The sequence below is a fragment of the Lithobates pipiens genome, unplaced genomic scaffold (genome assembly GCF_037356315.1).
Source record: "Lithobates pipiens isolate NorthernLeopardFrog02 unplaced genomic scaffold, aLitPip1_a1.2 Scaffold_8, whole genome shotgun sequence".
Classification (NCBI taxonomy): domain Eukaryota; kingdom Metazoa; phylum Chordata; class Amphibia; order Anura; family Ranidae; genus Lithobates; species Lithobates pipiens.
The window spans coordinates 405,924,870-405,942,452 of NW_027507903.1; positions in this window are offsets into that span (position 1 = coordinate 405,924,870).

Below are 17,583 nucleotides of genomic sequence, written 5' to 3' on the forward strand. Positions count from 1 at the left end.
AAACAGTCCAAGTCCAGTTCCAGATCAGGCAGAGGTATGTACAGATTCGTTAGACAGAAGCATGGTCGAATAACAGTCCAGGGTCAGTTCCAGATCAGGCAGAGGTATGTACAGAATCGTCAGACAGAAGCATGGTCGAATAACAAGCCAGGGTCAGTTACAGAACAGGCAGTGGCATAAGGGTTGTGAAGGTGTGTGAAGGCAGGAACTGAGGATTACATTTACTATACTTCACTAATAATGTATTGAAGTATGGTAATGGTGAAAACATTCACCTATGCAGAGGCCTGGTTGGGAAAGGCATTGTGCACAATAAAAAGATGTGTCTCTTCTGACTCTTGCTCTGGTACACACCTTACTTTTTTTTTGCGTTGTTGGCCTGTTGGTTTGGGAGGGATTTTATCGGGGAAAGTGGTGTTCAGAGAGTCGACTAAGAACATCTGATCGGATATTTTCTGGCGGGAAGCATTTTGGGTTTTGGGTGGAGTTGCAGTAAATTACATATTAATTGTATATGGCCAATTGAAAAAAAATAATTGCAACTTTGTTATACCAATGGTATCTTGTAGCAAGGTATGGTTCCAGCATTTGGTCATTGAAGTCAACTCCCCCCATGAAAAATTATAATCATAGATGCATTTAGGTTTTAGTATAGGGCCATTCCTTCTGGGGATTTCCACGAAGGTATCATTGTGGATTGAAGATAACATGTAGACATCCCTTTTGTCCCTCCACTTCACTGCCAAAATCTCCTTGTCTAGCAGACTTGCCATTTCTCCTTTTCTCAATTTCTTATTGACAAGACTTTGAGGAAAGCCCTTCTGGTTCTTTTTTATGGTGCCACATGCTGGCGTCTTCATCTGGTGAAGGTTGTGGAACAGGGGCAGCCCCGGCGTATGCGACCAGTGATGTGAGGAAGGCTCTGTCCTTGTTTCCTCCTCGGAAAATTCAAAAAGGGAGACCATTATATATTTTATATTAAGGTTGTTTTTTTTAACCACTACCACCCATTACATTTTAATCTTCCCGCTGATTGGGGCACCACTGGACTTGTGCAGCTGGAGGATTATTGGGTAACGTTTTCAAAATGTTTTATCATTACTCCCTCTTTGGAGTCTCCTGTCCCCTACCTGTATGCTTCTCAAGGTTTACACTACCACCCTCATCTTTATATAGATGATCCTCGTTTAGCTATGAGGAATAAAAACGTCATAAGCTCCTGGTGAAGCGTTTCATAGATTGCGTAACATGTAGAGCACCTCCGAGCTGAACCACCTATGATACACTGTTTCTGTAAAGGACTTCTGTGATTATATTGTATTTTACTCCTATATTATACATTTTAACAAAATGGGAATGTATGAATCATTTGTTTAATTGTGATGTACTAGACAGTGTAATCATCATGCTCTGAGATATAATAATGGATCTTTTGTTGTTTTTAAAAATACATTTTGTTTGAATTTATTTTTTGCAAAAATCTTTTGTGTCTATGTCTAAAAAGTCCATCAATGTCAACAATAGCTGTTTCTCTCCATAGTAAATTCAAATATCGGGACACGGCATGTCTATTATGTAGTGTATCCACAGCACCACTCTGTGATTGATACACCTTTAAGCTGAAATCAATCGTTCTTACTCTCTCATACTGGTCATAAGGCTATAAGAAGATTGCAAAGACACTGAAACTGAGCTACACCACGGTGGCCAAAACCATACAGTGGTTTAATTGGACAGGTTCCACTCAGAACAGGCCTTGCCATGGTCGACCAAAGAAGTTTAGTGCACGTGCCCAGCATCATATCCAGACGTTGTCTTTTGGAAATAGACGTATGAATGCTGCCAGCACTGCTGCAGAGGTTGAAGAGGTGGGTGGGCAGTGTGTCAGTGCTCAGACCATGCGCCGCACATGGCATCAAATTGGTCTGCATGCATCCCAGAAGGAAGCCTCTTCTAAAGATGATGCGTATGAAAGCCTGCAAACAGTTTACTGAAGACAAGCAGACTAAGGCCATGGATTACTGGAACCATGTCCTTTGGTCTGATGAGACCAAGGTAAACTTATTTGGTTCAGATGGTATCAAGCGTGTGCGGCAGCAACCAGGTGAGGAGTACAAAGACAAGTGTGTCTTGCCTACAGTCAAGCATGGTGGTGGGACTGTCATGGTCTGGTGCTGCATAAGTGCTGCCAGCACTGGGGAGCTACAGTTCATTGAGGGAACCATGAATGCCAACATGTACTGTGACATACTGAAGCAGAGCATGATCCCCTCCCTTTGGAGACTTGGAAGCAGGGCAGTATTCTAACATGATAACGACCCCAAACACACCTCCAAGATGACCACTGCCTTGCTAAAGAAGCTGAGGGTAAAGGTGATGAACTGGCCAAGCATGTCTCCAGACCTAAACCCTATTGAACAGCTTGTGGGGTATCCTCAAATGGAAGGTGGAGGAGCGCAAGGTCTCTAACATCCACCAGCATCATGATGTCACCATGGAGGAGTGGAATAGGCAACCTGTAAAGCTCTGGTGAACTCCATGCCCAAAAAGGTTAAGGCAGTGCTGGAAAATAATGGTGGCCACACAAAATATTGACACTTTGGGCCCAATTTGGACATTTCACTTAGGGGTGTACTCATTTTAGTTACCAGCGGTTTAGACATTATTGGCTGTGTGTTGAGTTATTTTGAGGGGACAGAAAATTGGCACTGTTATACAAGCTGTACACTCACTACTTTACATTGTAGCAAAGTGTAATTTCTCCAGTGTTGTCACATGAAAAGATATAATAAAATATTTACAAAAATGTGAGGGGTGTACTCAATTTTGTGGGATACTGCATTATGTATTATTTCTTTATCCCCCCTCCCTTTCTTCACTCCCAAGCTCAAATCCACTTTTTCTTCTCCCTCCCCCTCCCCTTCAACTTCTTGATCTTTGGTGTTTCATTATCTTTTGTATGCACATAGCTAATGGCTGTTGTTTCATCAGGTATTTGTCACTGCTACCCTCCCCCCCCTCCCCCCCCCCTTTTTTTCTATCCTTGGATACCACTCCTCCTTTTGTTATTTGGAAGGCCTCCTTGGATAGCCATTTGGCCTCTGGGTGTCTGTGTGTTTACCATGCACCCACCCCCCCCCCCCCATTTATTTTTATTTTTTTACAGACTGTGATATATTTTGATATTTCATACGATTTTTGATTGTCTCCCTTTTTTTACTACTCCTTCCTTCCTTCCTTCCGCTCTTGAGCACATTTAGTGCATTTATTTTATTTTTATTTAACCCTACCATGGCACCCTTAAATATGCTCACTCTTAATGTACAGGTTCTTAAAATTCCACAAAAAAGAAATAAAGCTTTTCTTTCCTTGGCGTCTAAGAAAGCACACATAATATGTTTCCAGGAAACCCATTTTACTGTAACATCGATCCCTAATTATTTTAATTCATTATACCCCAGGTTTTGATGGCTTCAGCTAACACCAAACAACATGGAGTACTAGTGGCTTTCCACCGTACAACTCCTTTCTCTCTCCTGGCAGAGATCAAAGACCCTGAAGGGCGATACGCACAGGATATTTACTTTTTCCAATTAGTTGTTTAATACTATACCCCAAACAAAACTCCATCCTCTTCCCTTACACATCTACTTCAAGTAGCTGAAGCTCATAAATTAGGTATGGTTCTAATATGTGAAGATTCAAACCAAGTCCTTTAGCTGTATCTGGATAAATCCCCAATCCCCATTGTCCTTAGTCCACAGAGGCATTCATTTCTCGTTCAAAAGTTTTTATTTTATGTTAAAAGAAATAACATTTGATACCAAAAAGGAAAAATAGACATATTGAAGTACGGATAATACAAGGCAAAAAAAAGGTTTATAAGATACTTTCCTAGGTATGACATTAAATGTCCTTATATATATTAAAATTTGAAAGCATTCTTATAGCTGAGTATTAAACATTTTTAAACCCAAGAAAATATAAATATATCTAAATGAAGATGTGATTATTAAAGTCTTGACCGTAACTTCAAAGTAACTTCAAAAGTATGCTTATAATAAATATTATACAGTAAGGAAAGAACATAAAAGGTAAATAGGAGGGGAAGGGAAGGGAATAGTTCTCCGGAGGAAGTTTTATGTATCAGCTAATGTTGTAATCCTATAGAAAGTTTTAATCACCATGACAATAAAACTCGGTTATCAAAATTATCTGACATATAATATTTAATCCAAGGCTTCCATATGATATCAAACTTTGTCATCTGGTTATTATCAATAGCGTCCATTTTAGCATGGATGAAAGATTGATTAATTCTACCTTTGGTTTCTGCAATATTCATGACAGATGTTTTCCACACATTGGCTATAGTCTGTTTTGTGGTTATCAGGAGTGTAAGAACTAATTTAAATTGTTTCTGATTAAGAAAGGCTGGTTTTAAATTAAGGAGAGCTATAATTGGGTCTGGTAAAATTGGACGGTCAAAAAATTTTTGTAATTATCAGAAAGACCTTTTTCCAAAATGATCGTACAATTGGGCAATGCCACCAAATATGTATGTATGTGCCTTTTTCCAGACAGCCACGAAAGCAGAGGCCAGCATTGTCTGTTGTGAATTTGGCGATTCTTGCAGGAACCAAATACCAGCGTGTGAGAACTTTGTATGATGTTTCGGACGCCAATATATTTATAGAGGAGGATTTTGTGAAAGATCATATGTTAGACCAAGATTCAGAATCGATCGTACAATCCAAATCTTTTTCCCATTTGGCCACATATGTAGGTATAATAGTATTTGAATTAGATATCAATTGCGTATAAAGTGATGTAATACGACCTTTAGCATGTGGTTCTTTGAGACAAAACCTTTCGAATTGAGAAATATTATGTAAGTTTACATTTAAATTGAGAAGGGGAGTATAAAAAATGTTGATTTCAAGATATCTAAATATTTCAGATTGTGGAAGCTTATATATTTCACATAGTTCTGTAAAAGGTTTTATTGCTGTAGTTGAAGCTAAATTATATAGACAAGTAATACCAACCTTAGACCAAGCTTTAAAAGTTTTGGGATATTTCCAGGCTGGGTAAAAGGTTGGATTCTTGTGAAAAGATAATAGCGGGTTATGTGGAGATTGTAAACCATGTGAATTTCTATGCCTATCCCATATAGATAGAGAGTGCTTAGAGATGGGGTTATTCATAGACTTATGATCCACAGATTGTAACCATAATATATTTTTTATAGGAAGAGGATCAAAGTCTACAGCTTCAATGAAGACCCATATAGGAATCTCTGTAGTTGAGTGATATTTTGTTAATTGAGATATTTGAGCTGCTTTATAATATGTATTAAAGTCTGGAAATCCCAGACCACCCAAAGCTTTAGGGAGATCAAGTGTTTTTTTTTGTGAAGTCTAGGTTTTATTTTCCCCCAAGTAAATTGCGTTACTTTTGGTTGAATCAGCCTAAGAAAATATGCAGGTATATGAATTGGGAGAGTTCTGAATAAATATAAAAATTTCGGAAGAACAAACATTTTTATGATATTGATTTTCCCAAACCATGATATCGGCATTGTTGACCAGTTAGATAACGACCTTGTAATATGTTTTAATAGAGCTGGGTAATTAGCTGCAAATAAATCAGAGGGGTTAGGAGTAAGCTGCACACTCAAATATGGGAGGCTATGGTCTACCCACTTAAAGGGTAGTGAATTTTGTAAAGATTGTTTATCTTTTTCGTCGAGTGAAATGTTTAATGCTAAAGATTTCTGAATATTAACCTTGAGGCCCGAAATAAATGAGAATTCATGTAATATGACCATAAGATTTGGGGCCCGAAACATGTGGAGAAGATAAAAAAAGGAAAATATTGTCTGCGAATAAGCAGAGCTTGTGATGAAAGCCACCCATTTCAATACCAGTTATAGTGGGTTCCATCCTAATTCTTTGTGCTAAAGGTTCAATGAGTAGTGCAAATAATAATAGCGAAAGTATTTGGATTTCCATGTGGTGTGGTGTGCTTTCTCCTACACATTGAAGGTGGTGATGGGCTTATAAACTCTCCCTTATTGGATTTACTGCTCATCTAGCACAGCATGTTGGCTTTTAAACAGATAAGATACCTTATTTAGGAATTAAACTTACTAACAATATAAGCAATTTATATGCAGGCCACTACCCCCCATGTTCCGCAAATTAGAAAAAGATATAAAAACCTGGTCTATATGGGGTCTATCCTCGCAGGGCAGGATCAATGCAATTAAAATGACATTAGTCCAGTCCAAAATTGTCAGATTTGTCTGCGAAAACAGGGGTCATTGTTTCTCTAAAGAAATCCTATTCCATCTTAAAAATCAGGGTGGGCTAGGTCTACCAAATTTGTGGCTGTATTACCAGGCAGCGCAACTGGTCACAAACCAGATTGAGTATCCCTGGAAAGACAAGCAGTTCCACTCCACACGCTTGATTTCCTCTTTTGGCGACCCACGAAACATTGTTCTTATGTTGTATATTTAGGCGGTTCCAACTTTTCGGTCCATAGTGTGCGTAGGAAGTGTACAATTTGAGAGAGTCTAATTTTCTCAGGGTTATATCTAGTTTACTCAGACAGTACCCTAAGGTTATTTTAGTGCCTACTCTCTCCCACTCCCTAGCACTCTGTGGCAAACTGCACAAACAAGCTCATTTGATCTCCAAAATGAGGCCCCTCTCCCATTTATTTCACAATCCCAATTTTCCCCCAGGTATAAATATTCTTGCATTCTGCTGGTGGCTGGACAAGGCTCTTTTAAGAATAGGACACCTTTTAACCTCAAGTGAACCAATATCCTTAAGGTACTGTCTGAGTAAACTAGACATACAAAACACTGTGAAATTTAGACTCTCTCAAATTACACACTTCCTATGCACACTAAGTCGGAACCGCCTAAATCTGCAATATACGAACAATGGTGCTCCGACATTATGGATCAGAGGGGAGGTAGCTCCATAATATACTCTTCTCTGGCAGACAAGATGAACACTAGCTCGTACGCCCGATCTTGGGAGTCAGACTTGGAGATCCAGCGGCCCCCGATCTGTGTTTCCAAGCATTATGAAGATCCTTTAAAGGTATTATGAACATCTCCCTAATCAATGCCATTATTAAAATACTTACGAGATGGTATTATGCTCCCGCTAGACTAGCCAAGATTTATCCTGATGCTTCTCTCCTATGCTATAGAGCATGTGGTCATGCAGGCACAATGCTTCATATCCGGTGGACGTCTTTGAATTAGAAGCTACTGGAACAATTTCTTTCACATGTTGCAAAAAGTGGCAGGGATGTCAGTCCCCCAGGACCCCACCTATGCCCTCTTGAATCACAGGATGATCAATCTCCCAAAACATACACAGTCACTTATTCTTTTTATGTGTCTGGGAGCCAAGCTCATGATAGCGAAAGCCTGGATAAAACCCACTGCACATACTGTCAATTTTTTTTTAACACATATCGATGGAAACTTACGTTCAGATATGTAATGAGCTATATAAATTCTATCACAGTTCCACATAATGTTTCTTAGATAGATTGTTACTGGATAATAGGGTTGTGTATCACATGTTTGTAATTCCCTTTTCCTCCACCAGGGGAAAGTAGTGATCTATGGCCCAGCCGGGGTCTTCGTACCATAAGAGAGGAAAGGGGAGGTGGACTGGTTCCACCTTTAAACTGAGTCTGAGGGATCTATTACATCACAGTGTGAACCCATTGGGGTGGAGGGATTAGCCCAGGGGGTTCAGAAATGGCTTGGACCTTCCCCGCTATATATTTTGTGTAGGGGAGGTTTATAATCTCTGTAAGGTTTATTTATGCCACCTTTGTCCCAATGGGGAGATTTACCTTCACTTCCTGTCCATTAGCCAAACAGCCAAACAGGAAGTGAGAGGAAAAACCTACAAATTAAAGGGAATCTCTTGGGGATCCTAAGATTACCAGAACTAGTGCCCCCATTGGAAGATCTAAAGTGGGGGATACCCTAAAATGTGGCATTTTCTTTTATGTTCACTTTCAATGATAACAGTAAACATGACAAATAGTGAAGGTGAATCTTTCTAATGATGGCACAGACAGCAATAAAAACTGACAGATGTTCTAATCCATCTCCCCTCTAGCCAAAACTAAAAAAAAAAAAAATTGCCTTTAGTTATACATTAAGATGAGGTTTGCATTACAGGATATTAAGCAGTGCTTTTTTGAGCTGCTTTTATTCTGTCATTCAAAAGGACCATCATAATTAGCAAATTAAATTTTATGATGCAATCTTGGAAGATCAAGTGGTTTTGATTTTTATAAATAAGATTCACTTAATAATGACATGGTAAATGTAAAACGTTAAACTTTCTTCCCTTCAAACTCCATAACTGAGTCTTGGCTTGTGGAAGTTGAACCATCACATCATGGGGGAAAAGAAAAATATTTTTTTATTATCCCAGTTTTCCTTTTGTCCTGGAATCCTGACTTGCTTCTATGACTCGCTTTGACCAATATTGTGAACTTCTCTGCAAAAAATGTATTCTATTAGGACGCTTCCTGTAGCCTATGACCTAGTTACCTTTGTCAAACACTACAACATCCCTTACAATGTGTATGGATAATAATAGATCATACAACCTGCACATGCACTAGTGGGCTGTCATGCTTTATGATAAGTTCCATATTCATATCTATGCATGTGCTGAACTTTCTTCCTGAGATTTTAAACACACCTGAAGGCTGTGGCAAGGCCATGCAGCTGAAAATCATTTGTAAGACCTCATCTGGAATATGCAGCTCTGTTTTGGGCATCAGTTTTCAAAAAGGAGAAAAGGAGAGAAGAGCAAGAGGCATGGAGGAGCTATGAGTAACGATTACAGGAACTGATAAGAGGAGATTAAGGGGGATATGATAAACATGTACAAATAAATAAGGGGTTCATATAGTGAACTTGGTGTTGAGTTATTCACTTTAAGGTCATCACAGAGGACAAGGGGGGACTCTTTATGTCTAGAGGAAAATAGATTTAATCTTCAAATATGGAATAGTTCCTTCATAGTGAGAGCTGTGAAAATGTGGAATAGACTCCCTCAAGAGGTGGATCTGGCCAGCTCAGTAGATTTAAAAAGGCCTAGATTCCTAAATGTACTGTACATACTATAACTGGGTACTAACATTCATAGGTTAAGTTGATCCAGGGAATATCTGATTGCCTCTTGGGGATCAGGAATAACATTTTCCCCTGCTGTAGCAAATTGGATCATGCTTTTCTGTTTTTTTGTTTTGCCTTCCTCTGGATCAACTGTGGGTATGGGATTGTGTATAGGATGTATAGGATTTTTTTTTTATTATTGGTTGAACTAGATGTCTTTTTTTCAACCTGACTAACTATGTAACTATGAAGCCTTTAGTATAATGTGTGAATTATTATACTCAGGACTCTACAGGTTAAAGGACGGCATAAATAGCTGCAGATGGACACCGGTGGCAAGGAAAGTGCCCTGAGGCGATTCAGTTCGTATAGGTAGCACTATACAAGTCATTCATTCATTCATTCATTCATTCCACCTTCTGATGACAAAGTGCAGAATTGGTTTGTTTTTGGAATCTAGTTGACATCAGCAGATGTTATTCCTCATGCATCCCTGTACACTGAAGGCTAAAATGTGAGTAATATAAGCCTCATTATTCATGTCAGTGGAAGTAATAGTGATTCTTGAGATTGGTGTCAATGCTTGCATAAAAAAAAAACCCAGCATTGGTGTCAGTCACTAAAATAATAACCCTCAGCATTGGTGCAAGTTGCCATAATAACCAACTGCATTAGAGTCAATGACTGCAATAATAGCCCCCAGGATTGATGCCAGTCACCACAATAATAGCCTCCAGAATTTGTGTCCGTCGCTGCAATAATTACCTCCAGCATTGGTATCAATGGCCACAATGATGACCCCCCAGCATTGGTTCAAGTGACCACAAAACTAATCCCAGAAATGGTGTCAGTGTCCTCAATAAAAATCCCCAGCATTGGTGTTAGTGTTCACAATAATAACAGCATTGATGCCCCCCAACCCCCTTCTTGCATTGATGGCTAGAGGCAGTGATGTTAGTTCCTCCACTGTCCACTACCCCCTTTATTGGTGGTCTGTAACAATGCTGTTAATTCCCTTTAACTTTGTCCTTGCATTGGATCCAGAAGTAGTGTTGCTAACCCTCACTTGAAATTTGTGATCAGTGGCAATCACTGACCTCCTCCTTCCTTAGCACCTTCAGTCTGACCCCAAACCCCCTGCACAGTGTGGTGCTCACTGCCTATATGAGCCACCCTCCTCTGCATTCTTTGATCCTTTCTTCCTGCTTTCTCAGTGACAGCAGCCAGACAGCAGGTAAACTAAAACCTACATGCTGTGCCCTCTCTCCTACCTGGCACAGCGTGGAGGTTTTAGATTGCCTGCTGGGAGGACATGTTAAAAATACAAATCCCCAGCTTTTTTTTTTTTAATTGTATTAATTTTCCATATTATACATGTACATGAAGGTTACAGAGGCATTATTACAATAGTACAGTCTATTATATTAACAATGTGCGTGTACCTCCGTGTATAGGTGTATAAATCAACTGCGGGTATGTGTATCAACACTAACAAACATTTAGGTTAGCTAAAGTGGATGGCATGGCAATTTGTTGTTTGTAAACAAAGTGGGTATAAACTGAGTATTGACAGGCAATCACACTAGTGGGTTGTAATAGTGGCAATTTAAACTACTGACACAATGCTGAGTTTTGTGTGTGCCTGTCTATAACTTGTAAGGCAAACTATCAAGCGTTCGGTGCAGAAGATAACAAACATAATGTGACTTGTCATTGGGTAAGGTTGGTTCCATCCTTATTCAAGCTGAGTACTTCTGGGATCTTTGATCCATGGATCCCAGTCCCTGAGGAATTTTTGTGTTTTAAGGTGGGCTTTGGAGAAACTGTATTCCAGCTTAAAGTTGATATTCAGTATTGTAATTACTTCTCGGACGTCGAGGGGGTGAGAGTTTTTCCATTTCCTTGCCATAGCCAACCTTGCGGCAATAAGGATATGTGTGGTTACCGTTTGAAATTCTTTTGGCCAAGTTGGTACCATCAAACCTACGAGAAGGTCTGTGGGTGATAAGGTGATTGTAATGTGGGTGGTTGATTGGAGAATGGTCCGTACTTGGATCCAAAAGTCCTTAAGGCTTGAGCAGTCCCACCAGATGTGGAAAAGAGACCCTGGGGATTCACATTCTCTCCAGCATAGGTGTGACACGTTGGGGTAGATCTTGGCAAGTTTGTTGGGAGTATAATACCAGTGTTGGAAGAGTTTCCCAATGTGCCGTGCAGTGCGAGAGTTTGGATGGTAAGGAAAGGGCACGGTACCACACACTGTTCGGTGGGCTTGCCGGGATGTGTTCAGCCCATTTCAGTATCTGAGAGTGGATTGGCTCTACGGTAGGTTGAGACAGTTCTTTGTATATGTACGAAATGAAATGCCTTTGCGCGTCTGTTTTTTCATGCAGAAATACGTGAGCGTGCTATGCAGGATTCCATCTTGGGTCACCCATTGTATTTTGTTGAGCAAGGACCTGATCGTTAGGTAGATATAGAAGGATTTTGAGGAGATGTCATGGGAGGTTTGGGGATTTTCGAAAGATCTTAAGTAGGATGTGGAGAAGAGTTTTCTGAGATCGAGGATGCCTGCGTCGATCCATGGTTGTATTGGAAGATCTGGAAGAATGAGCGTGAGTGCCTGAGTTGGGATGAATTGTAGTATGGAATGGGGAAGTCCTTTCGACAACTGAGGGATTGAAGTCCATACTCTCAGGGAGGCAGAGATTGTGTCCAATGGGTAATGTTTCGTGATGGGGTGAGAAGTGAGGCACCAAGGAGAGATTTTGGCTCAGCGGACATTGCTACCTCTTCTATCTGCACCCAGTTGGAGGGGGTGGTTGTATTCCACCAGAATTTAAGTTGATCCAGGATGACTGCTTTGTAGTAGAGGGTTATATTGGGAGCGCCTAGTCCTCCCATACGGATTGGAGAGATCAAATTTAGTTTTTTGATTCTGGGTTTTTTGTGCTGCCATATAAAGGAGTGGAGAAGGGACTGGAGAGTTTGTAGGTGTACCGGAAGAAACGGAATTGGTAGGGTACGGAAGATGTATAAGATATGCGGTAGCATAAACATTTTGGCTAAAGCAATCCTACCGGCCCATGATACAAAGGGGTGATTCATTTCACCAGCTATTTTATTAAGCTTTTCTACTAGGGCTGCTAAGTTAATGCGCAGGAGACATTTGCTGGGTGTGGTTAGACGAATTCCTAAATAAGTTAGAGATGCATCTCTTGACCATGAAAAGGGGGAGTGTGTAGAGATTTGTTGTATAGTCGACTTGTCCAAACGTAAAGCTAGCATAAAAGATTTGCTGTGGTTCAGTTTATATAACGAAATCGTGCTAAATTGGTCTAAGATATATTGTACCTCAATTAATGACTGTTGCTGATCAGAGACTGCGATTATCACGTCATCTGCATATAGACCAATTTTATGTTCTATTGAGCCTATTGTGATACCTTTAATTTTGGGTTCAGATCGGATTCGTTGGGCAAGGGGTTCCATAACCATGGCAAAAATTAAGGGCGATAGAGGGCAGCCTTGACGTGTGCCATTACTAACATAGAAAGGGTCAGATATTACGCCCGAGGTCCACACTTGTGCGCTTGGATTCATGTAGAGGCAAAGGATGGCTTGCAGAAGTGCTCCTGAGATGCCACATTTTCGCAGGACTGCCTCTAGGTACCTCCAGTGCACTCTGTCGAATGCCTTCTCTGCATCCAGAGAGAGGAGCAGAGAAGGCATTCGGGTATGTTCTGTCCATTGGTAATGTCAATGAATCGTCTGGTTCCGTCTGACATTTGTCTTCCGGGGATGAAACCAACCTGATCCATATGGATCAGTTGGTTCATTACCGAGGAGAGGCGGAGAGCTAGTAACTTGGCGTATAATTTGGTGTCTGTGTTTAACAGTGAAATGGGCCTGAAGTTTCCTGGGGTATCCGATGGTTTACCTGATTTGGGGAGAGTCACTATGAGAGCTTTGAGGCACTCTTTGGGCATTGTGCCTGATGACGCATATTGATTGAATGTGTTGCACAGGGGAGGTGAGAGGATGTCATGAAAATGTTTGTAATATTCATTGGCAAAACCGCCTGGGCCTGGTGCTTTGTGTAGATGAAGGGATTTGATAACGTTGTAAATTTCGTCCAGTGGGTTGGTCATGCGAGTACCTTGAGAGTTTATGAGGTATGGGATTTTAGAACGTCAGTGCTGTTGTTTAATTTGTTTGGCCAGGAAAGCTCCAGATTTGTTGCTGAAGGCGTATGATTTTAGTTTTAGTCTTTTGATGTAGTAATCAAATTCATGGTGTAGCAGTTCACTGAGCTTACGTCTAAGGTCTCTAATGGATTCTAGTGTTACCCTATTAGGTTCATTCTTGTTGATTGATTCTAGGGATTTGATCTGTTGTAAAAGCATATCTATTTCTGCTGCTTGTCTCCTGCGCTCTTGAGCACCTAGTTTAATAAAGAGCCCTTGTAGAAAAGCTTTATGAGCTAACCAAACTGTGGCTTGGTTGGCCATTGATGCACACAATTGTTCTCAAAGAAACTCTCAATCTCGGATTTGATTTTGTTTTCATATCTCGGGTTGGTTATCAGGGATGAGATCATGCACCACACCGAGTGATTAGTGGGGCATTGCTGGGGGAATATAACCAAGGAAATTGGTGCATGGTCCGACCATGTGATTGTGCCAATGCTGGAGTCTGAGGTGGATAGTAGGGCTTTTTTGTTCGTAAGAAAGAGGTCAATCCGACAGTAAGAATTTCCAGGGTGGGAATAAAACATGTAATCGCGCTCAACATCACATGCACACCTCCAGGGGTCATAGAGATTTTCATTATCTATGAATGTGGAGAGAGCTGAGGTTCCCTTCCTGCCTGGGTTGGTGGAATCTAATGTGGGATCAGGGATATCGTTGAAGTCGCCACAGATAATTAATGTGTCAAGATTAAACGACTGAAGTTTGGTTTTGAGTTTTTTGTAGAATTTTTTCTGGGCTGTGTTGGGTACATAAACGTTCACCAAAGTTAGCGGGTGGTTGTCAATCGTAGCGGACATAATTATAAACCTGCCCTCATCATCCGTGTCGATTTGGTGTGGGAGAAAGGTTAAGTTAGAACTAACGGCAATCATCACTCCACATTTTTTTTTGTAATTATTGGAGAAGAAATAATGGGAGTATTTTTTATGTACACACCTTGGTGGGTTAGACTTTGAAAAATGTGTTTCTTGTACACACAGTATATCTGCCTGTTGCGTACAAGCCTCTTTCCAGAGGAGATTCCTTTTTGAAAGGGGAGTTGAGCCCTTTGGCATTAAGGGATACTATTTTGAGTGGCATGCTGATGGATGACCCAGGATAGTGCACAGGTGTCGAGCGCGATCATAATACGTACACAGTTGAATATCACAAAGATCATATATTAGTTAACCTTATCCTTTAGCATATACAGTAGATAGTCTGTTAGTTCCCATTTACTAGGTAGAGAGGAGGTAAACGGAGTCTTCTAGTGTGTATGTAGCCTGAAGTATAAACAATCGTCAAAATCTGGTAGTGCGTTCTAAGATTAGTAGATACCAGCAGGAGAATACTATGCAAAGAATAACAACAACAAAGAGAGAGAAAAAAAAGGAACAATCAGAAAAAAAAATATTGGAACACCTGAGTTATAGAGGAGTACTTACTGGAGTGTGCTTAGCACACTCTAACTCGGTGGGGAGGTGGAAACAGGTAGGTCGCCCAAGCAGGCTGATTCATGCTTGGGACAATGTTCCTCAGAAGGAACATCAGGTTTTGTTGATCTTATTTGGAGGATGTTGAGGAGGAGGAGGAGGAGGCAGAGTTGCGAGAAGTCGCATGGATAGGAAGCAGGCCCCAGTTAGTTAGCTTTTTGTATCCATCCTTGTGGGAGAGGATCGGTACGATTTTTTGTTGAAAAGTGACCAGGAGCTTTGTGGGGAATTCCCAACGGTAAGTGATTTTGTTCTCTTGTAGGATGGACGTGACCGGTGTAAATGCTCTTCGAAGTTCCATGGTGGCGGGTGATAAATCTGCAAAGAGAGATATTTTGGCGTATGGAGTTGGTAGGGGTCTGAGATTCCTGGCTGCATGGAGGATTTGCTCCTTAGCCTGAAAAAAATGAATCCTGGCTAGGACATCTCAGGGTGTTTCTGCCGGGAGGTGATCAGGTTTTGCGATTCTGTGCGCCCAGTCAATAATCATATCTTGAGGGGTGAGATTAGGAAGCAGGGCGAGGAAGAGCTGTTCCAGGAATTGTTGAAGCTCATTAGGAGGTACAGATTCAGGGATCCCCCTAAATTTTATGTTGTTTTGTCTAGATCTGTCCTCGAGGTCAGCGAGCTTCATTTTTATTTTTTGGATCTCATCTGTGTGGTGATCGTGTGCATCAAGGAGCTTTACTCATATCAGAGATGTGCTCTTCCGTCATGTCTGCCCTGTCCTCCAGGCAATCAAGTCGGCCATGGGCTTGGGATATGGAGAGCTGCAGCTCCCTGTGCAGATCTTTCTGTAGGGTGAGCAGCATTGATTTCAACATGCTTTCTGAAACAGGATTGTCTGTCACAGGTATGTTAGCCAGGGTGGATAATGGAGTGGGAGTATAGGGTGCAGGGTCAGGATCAGTCCCATGGTGCTTTTTAGCTTGGTGAGCTTTGTGAGGCGAGTTGCAGGGGGAGGTGGCAAGTCTCTTACTTCTCTCCTGCTGTATATCTCCTGGGCTTAACGCTGGAGGGGGAAGATTGTCCATCTCCTCAGTTTCATCCCTGTCTGCCCGATCCCTCTGCATAGGGTTGTTTAACAGAGCTTGTGGAGCCTGTCTGTGTGGCGCGGAGCCCGTGTTATGGCCATCTTGGCTTCTTCTCTGTTCCATGCGGCCGAAGTATTCAGTCAGACAGCGCGGTTGTGGCGGCGGATTGTGCCTTCCTGGCATGCCGCTGCTTGTCCCACAACTGTCCCCTCTCTGTCAGGAGAGAGAGGATAAGTCCGTAGCCCCGTAGTTGCCATGCAGGCCTGTCGTGGAGCGAGTTTGGGAATCAAGCTGCCATATTGCTTTGCAGCTAGCCACGCCCCCACAAATCCCCAGCTTTGTTTTGTATCAAGTTGTTATGGGTAAAATTCCACATTAACTGCTTCCCGACCGACTCACGCAGATATACTGTGGCAGAAGGGCATGTACAGGCAGATTAACGTACCTGTACATTGCCCTTTAAGAGGCGGTTCGTGGGCCTGCACCCGCCAGGAGCTCTTTGACTGGAATTGTGGGTCCTGTGGACCCAATGTCCGCTGGGATACCCACGATCGTCTCACGGTGAGGAAGAACAGGGAGATGCTAATGTAAACAAGCATCTCCCTGTTCTGCCTAGTGACACTGTCACTGATCAGCGCTCCCTGTAATCGGGAGCACTGATTAGTGACGTGTCACACACAGCTCCTCCCCCCACAGTTATAATAACTCCCTAGGACACACTTAACCCATACAGCGCCACCTAGTGGTTAACCCCTTCGCTGCTAGTGACATTTTTACAGTAATCAATGCAATTTTTCTAACATTAATCACTGTATTAATGCCAATGGTCCCAAAAATGTGTCAAAATTGTCCAATGTGTCCGCCATAATGTCGCAGTCATGATAAAAATCGCCGATCGCCGTGATTACCAGCAAAAAATAAAAACATCAATAAAAATGCCATAAAACTATCCCCTATTTTGTAGATGCTATAACTTTTGCACAAACCAATCAATAAACACTTATTGTGATTATTTTTACCAAAAATATGTAGAAGAATACTAAGCTCAGCCTAAACTGAGGAAAAAAAAATTTTTTTAAATATTTTTGGGAGATATTTATTATAGCAAAAAGTAAAAAATATTGAGTTTTTTTCAAAATTGACGCTATTTTTTTTGTTTATAGCGCAAAAAATAATAACCGCAGAGGTGATAAAATACCACCAAAAGAAAACTCTATTTGTTAGGAAAAAAAAGGACGTCAAATTTGTTTTGGAGCCACGTCGCAGGACCGTCCAATTGTCAGTTAAAGCGATGTAGTGCCGAATCGCAAAAAGTGCTCTCGTCAGGAAGGGGGTAAATTCTTCCGGGGCTGAAGTGGTTAAAGTGGAACTAAACCCATTAAATTACCAGTTTCAAAAAGCAGTTACAGTTTCCTAGCTTGCCAAGAATGCTAACTGTCACACTTTCTTCTGCTCTCAACCAAACTGTCAAATCATCAAATGGCTTGTATCATAGCTGATCATGTGTGCAGCACCATAGCAGTTGCAGATCAAACAAAGGCAAAGATGACAGCTTCCTTGCTTGAAAGGATAGGAGGGTTTAGTTCCGCTGTAATTACTGTAACCCAGATATTTCCAGGTTTGTAAACTACACTGGGAGAAAACAACGA